General features: G+C 49.0%; 1 protein-coding gene across 2 annotated transcripts in view; it reads right to left on the reverse strand.

Annotated features, from left to right (window-relative positions):
- FUT8 (fucosyltransferase 8) overlaps positions 1-3,980 on the reverse strand; it is a 96,846-nt gene extending 92,866 nt beyond the window's left edge. The window contains exon 1 of one of the 2 annotated variants that reach the window (XM_014881897.2): positions 3,964-3,980. The gene's annotated coding sequence lies outside the window, so the exon portion shown is untranslated. Of the gene's footprint in view, positions 1-3,250; positions 3,396-3,963 lie in introns of those variants that run through there. The other variant, XM_088166836.1, reaches the window with a different exon arrangement.
- Positions 3,981-6,000: the final 2,020 nt, after the last annotated feature.

Consider the following 6,000-nt stretch of genomic DNA (forward strand, 5'->3'; position numbering starts at 1 on the left):
ATTCCCAGAACCTGGAATAGAACCCAAGATTCCAGAGTTCCACCTCTAATTTCAAACATTTAAAAATCTCAGAAAACCATACACAGACAACATCATTTGGAGCACAGCTGAATTACAAATTAGTAGTATCACATTCCCAGCCAGCTCAAGTGGCACAAGTCTCATGGCAAAATAGACAAATTTCAGCATTTTTAAAGATCTATATGCTATATGTGTATTAGTCATACGTGCTATCCCACAGGACAGAGGGTTTGCTCCTGTCCATCAGGCCTGCTGACTTTTTTTTTAATCTAGAATGTTGAACATTTTGGTTATGTGCAAAGAATTTCATGGAGTTTTAAACAGTTGACTATTGAAAATCTAACCGTTGGAGCAAAAAAATATATAGTCACATCACAAAAATTAAAGGTTATTTGATCTTGTTCTCCGTGCCCTTGTGCCCAAGGTACTCTTGCCGAGTTAGAAGTGTCAGAAAAAAAAAATAACAACATTATATTATATAAGGACCTTGCCATACACACTTGCAAATGTTGGCAAGTGTGTTGTTAGTAATATAGGTATTGTAGGAAAAGTGAGGGAATTAATACTGTTCTGAGAATTTTTATTTTCTTCTTCTTTCTTGCACACAAATCATCCTTAAAAGAAAAAAAAAATAACAAAAACCCCCACAAACCTTTAATGAGCAATCTACTCTTCATCAAGATTATGGTCTTAGTACCTTGGGGTTAACACTGCAACAGATTTAAGTATTTATATTTGCAGTCTAAATCAACACACACCATACTACAAATCAAGCAATGAGGTCTTTTCTAGATATGTATTCATGGATCCCTGTTGAGGGGTTTATTAAAAACAACCCAAAAAAAAGCCAGATTATTGTTAGCAAATTAGACCTTTATGGGAAAACATTTTAGAACACATAAATCATTAAAACACTGATAGATTATTTTGAAAAATCATATCATAAAGGTCTTAAATTGGATATTCAACACAAAGGAATACATAATATATCTCAGGAGACTTATGTGAAAATATTACCAATGAAACATGAAGGCACTAGAGACTGAAGGTAATGAAACAGCAAAAGAGGAAATTAAGAAAGTACAGTATGAACAGCACATAAACAAATAGTGAGGCCACAAATTATTTGATACCAAGAAAAAGGATTCAATATCACACACTGAACACCATCTATGCCATCCTATGCTATATACTGAAAGCAACATTGTAGGGAAAAAGTAACATTTAACCCTACATTTATAAACCACATTACCTGTCTTACAAGAATCTCTAATTCTGCCATTTCATGATTTATAAGAGCTTGATCTTGCAACTTCAAAGTTCTTTGGACACAGTTTTTGTAGCACAATAGCAAAGGACATACTCTATTTCCCTAAAAAAATCACGCATCACTTCACTTGCAGATTATTTTCATCATACAAGAGATGCATATTAATGCAATCATACATAGCATGCATCATTTATATTTGTTTTTCTTATTGTATTAGAAGCATATTCTACGACCAAACAACAAGCTTTTGAAGGAGTCCAGAAAATTAAGTCACTTTTGCTTTGACACTAGCTCCCCCTCCAGACCAGCCTAAGATTATAGTAATGATTTTTTACTTTAATTCTGACTCTGCATCAAGATATAAATACTCAAACCCAAACATTCTTCATCTTTATCCACTGAAATGTCAATGAACAGACTGATCTGATGAACTATAAATAAAATTATAATTTATTATCTTTAACTGCATACCTTCCGAGCCTAAGAAAATCATTTGGTTTAGAAAAGATCTGACAGATAAAGTGCCAATTCCATACAGCCACACAAAGATAGAAATGGACCAAAACTAAAATTTTTGCACTATGAATGGTGTGCAATATTTGTAATATATAAGAATTAAATTATACAATCAAGTCTCTATTTGCAGTCTCAATAAAGTGATCATAAACCACAGATGTCAAACCAAAAGGAAGCCCCTATGTGGTTTAGTACAACCTTTACTCATTCACTTAAGGTGAAGTAGCTCCATCTCTACTCCAGCAAGTATAGCAAACTTATTTTTTTCTCATATTACCTAGAACTAGTATATTTTCAGTTGTTCAACTCATGAAACCACCAACATTTTAAACAAACAAAGACAATGGACTAAAAGGGAAAGAAAGCCACAATTTTCAACTGACCTGTATTTCCCAGTTGACAAATGTCCTGGCAGCTACATCACTAAAAGAGTGGATTTTCCTGATTGAACACTCCAAGTTGATTCCTGCCTTTCCCTCACTGTTGAACTTCTTGCTCAGAAAATATGAATAATTGAGTATACTTTCAACTTTGAAAAAGGCTTTCTTGTTACATGCAGTTGGGAAAACATGAAAACTTCACAATATGTTAGTGTGCCTGCTTAAGGTACATATACATATGAAACCCTAACAAGCCTGAATAAAAATCTGGCAGTAAGCATACCTGCAATAACCAGAGAAACAGACGCTACTGGAAATACATCAAAGCAGAGTCACCAACTAGTTTTCTTTAATAATGAAAGGAATTGTAACAGTCATCTGTAAAAGCACCCCAAGCACCAGCAGCACAGGCAAGTAGGCCACTTATTTGCTTTTGCAGTCCAGACTTTCCTGAAGTTTTTGATGACTTGCAGTGGAAAATTACTTGGAAAAACAAATAAGATTAATACTATAAAATCAAGAAACCTTTTCATGCTCACTCTTTCTGAAGTATTTACTCCATTAACTTTCAGGCCTAGACATTAAGATCCTGTACTTCGGGATAGAAACAGTATGTGCGTATGTATGTGCACATGTATACCGAAACATACAATTCTCAGCTGATGTGTATGTTTCAGTATACAAACACACACAGAGGTGCCAAGTGCCAATACAAGATCGCAGATAAAGTGCAAGAATGTTCTGCACACAGGGCTGTTTGCCACATCCATGTAACACACAGCGTGAGCATCACAGCGTACCATGAGTGCGTTCAGGGCGCAAGGACAGCAGGTACTGCCCCGAGGAAGTCACAGTCCTTCAACAAGCAATTTTACAGCTGATGTCTCTGCCCGCAGGCTTCTCGGTACAACCACGGCACGACAGCCTCTGCCTCCCGTACCCCCAGCCAGGAGCTTCTGAAAGCAGAGGGTCACAACCTGGTCTTTGCAGCGCATCAAGAACGCAGTGAGCGCACTACCTGCACACACGTGTGAGACACCTGAGCGTTCAAGCACTAACTCACCTAGCGGTAAATCGCCAGAGCCTTACCAGTAATAGGATCCACGACCAAAGTCAATTGTACCGAAATACAGGAAAGGTCGCCGTGGGAAAAGCCCCAGGCAACAACCGATGGCTCCGTACCCGTGTCAGACAAGCACTTCCTCGAGCGGCCCTAGAGCGAGAGGTCCCTCCTCAAAGCCCACGTTTCCCGTGTATTCCTCCCTGCCAAAAGCAGGCGTCCCCTCGGGCGGCCGCAGTTCCCGGGACAAGGAAAGTTGGAGGCCGCCCCTCGCGCCCTGCGGCCGCGGCGCACGGGACGGCGGCAGCCGCGCTGCGGGAACCGCGCCGCGCCCGGGGCAACGCCGCCGCCCGGGGCTCGCACGCATCTCCCTCCCGGGCCCGGCCCGGCCCCGCCGCCGACGGTGATGCCCCGGCCGCCCGCCGAACCCCGGCCTCCCCCTCCTCCGCCGCGCTCTCCGGCGGCCTCAGGCCCCACCGGCGACCCTCAGGTGAGGGAGCCCACGGGGACCCCGGCACACGGCGGGGACCGGTCCCCTCCCCGCCATCACCACCCCGGCGGCGGCGGCAGCGGTTGCTGAGCAGCGCCCGAGTCGCAAAAGCGGCGGCGCCAGGCCCGGGGGAGGGATGGGGAGCGCTGGCCGGAGCAGCGCAGTCTCGCCTCGGTACCCCCTTCCCCGCCGCCGCGGCTGCCGCTGAGCCCCCGCATCCCCTTACCGGAGCGCCGGCGCCGCCGGCGGAGCCCGCGCTGCCGCTGCCGCGGGTGCCGGGCGGGGAGGGGAGGGGGGGGCGGCGGGGCCGGCGGGCGGCGGAGCGGCGGGAGGAGACGGAAGCAGGAACCCGCGGGCGGCGGAGCGGAGCTGGCGGAGCGGAGCCGGCGGGGCGCGGGCAGGGCGCGCGCCGAGGGCGGGGAGCGGCGCGCGGGCAGCTGTGACAGCGGCGCACGGCCCGGGCAGCGCGCGCCCCCGCGAGCGCGGTAGGAAGAGCCGCGCCGCGGGCGCGCGCCTGCCGGGGGAAGCAGCCTATGGGAGCGCGAGCCGGGCCCCGGTGCCGCGGGAGCGCCCCCGTCACGGAGCGCCGGAGCGCGCATGCGCGCCCCGGACCTGCCAGCGCCGCCGCCGCCGCCGCTCCCCCCGCCCCGCCGCCTCCTGCCGCGCGCCCCCGCCCCGGGAGCGGCCGGGACGGGCGGGACGGGCTCGGCGGCGTCCCCGCATCGCTCCGAGGGGCTGTCCCCGCCGGGCGCGGCACCGGGGGGCGCCGGCGAGAGCCCGCGGGAGGCGCGGGAGCGGCCGCGTTTAGCCCGGCGATGGGCGTGAGCGCGGAGCAGCAGCGCCCGGCTGAGTCCGGCGGTCCTGCCTCCCGCGGGGCAGCGCGGCGGGGATGGGCGCGGGGGCGGCGGTACGGGGCATCCCCGCACCGCCGTTCGGTCCCTCGGGAAGGCTTTGTCCCTCCCGCGGGTGGCTTTGTCCCCGGCGGCGGTGCCGTGCCGCGGGCAGGGCCGCCCGCAGCGCTGCTGCCCGCAACAGGCTGGTCCCGTCCGCAGCGGCGGCGCATCCTGCCCGGGAACAAACAGGCTCCGTGGCTCTAATGCGAAGATCCCTACCAAAGACAGCAATCTCAGGAAATTTTCTGCTGTGAGAGAAAAAGGAGCGCTCTGTGTCTGCGGAGTGACAGCAGGACTGGGGAGAGGCCCGCTCTCATCCAAGCGCTCTTGGCTGTTCCGCCTTTGTGTCTTAACAAAACGCTTCCCAAAAGTGCACGTAAATGGGTGAACTCGGATGGATGCGGAATTTCAGGGCGTTTAACGTAGCTGTAGTTTCCTAAACATTCATGTGGGAAAGATACATACATTCTTAAAGTTTGTAATATGCACTGGTAACGTTTCAGTGTGCTTGGGAGATGAAATGGCAGAGATGGGGAGGTAGCGTGTGAAGTAGAAATTGTAGTAAGAGTATGTTCGAGGATACTGTGATTTCGGTAAAAGCCAGAGCTGGTAAGGATGGATATTTTGTAACTATCACATCCTTCTTGCACCCCCTCCCAGACTCAGAAGAGCTGTCCTGCATATTGGTGTTCTGTCCTGTATTCCTTCACACTTGTCTTCTCTGGTTTATTTCACAAGCCCTCTTGTTGGTTTTTGTTTTGTTTTGTTTTCCCCAGAACAAGTAAACATTCACAAATGTGTTTGTAAGGTGTGAGACGTCATGCCAGTGTCTGTTGGTTTTTCTTTTTTGACTTCATACATTCTGGATCAGCTGCGTGCTGACATGGAGCTTGGGGCACAAACACCACGAGCATTGTCTGGGGAATGGAAAGAAGAGTTACAGTATTCTGTGCCCATAGCAACCTTCCAGAGTGATCTGGAAATGCAGAAACAATTAATATATCTTTTTTTTTTCCCTAAGGTTTTGATTCCTAACTGACAATAATAGAGATTAGTTGAGAAATTGAGATCATAAGCAGATTGCTGATGGTTGTCAAGCGCTGAGCGCAGTTGCTAGCTCCTGTGACTGTGGCAGTTGTTATACCTACTAACAATTATATTGCCTACAAATTTAGTCAAGGATTTGTATTCCAAAACTCAGTTCCATGAATCAAAAACGTTTTAAAGTCTAGGTACATCAAAAGGGCCAAAAGTGTGTGCGGTGCAGGGAATGGAAGGAAGCCCCCATGCCTGAAAATATTCAACGTCAGGTTGAACGGGTCTTTGAGCAACCTGATCTGGTTGAGGATGTCCCTGCTTATTGCAGGGGG

This window comes from Sturnus vulgaris, chromosome 6 (assembly GCF_052056855.1).
Source record: "Sturnus vulgaris isolate bStuVul1 chromosome 6, bStuVul1.hap1, whole genome shotgun sequence".
Lineage (NCBI taxonomy): Eukaryota > Metazoa > Chordata > Aves > Passeriformes > Sturnidae > Sturnus > Sturnus vulgaris.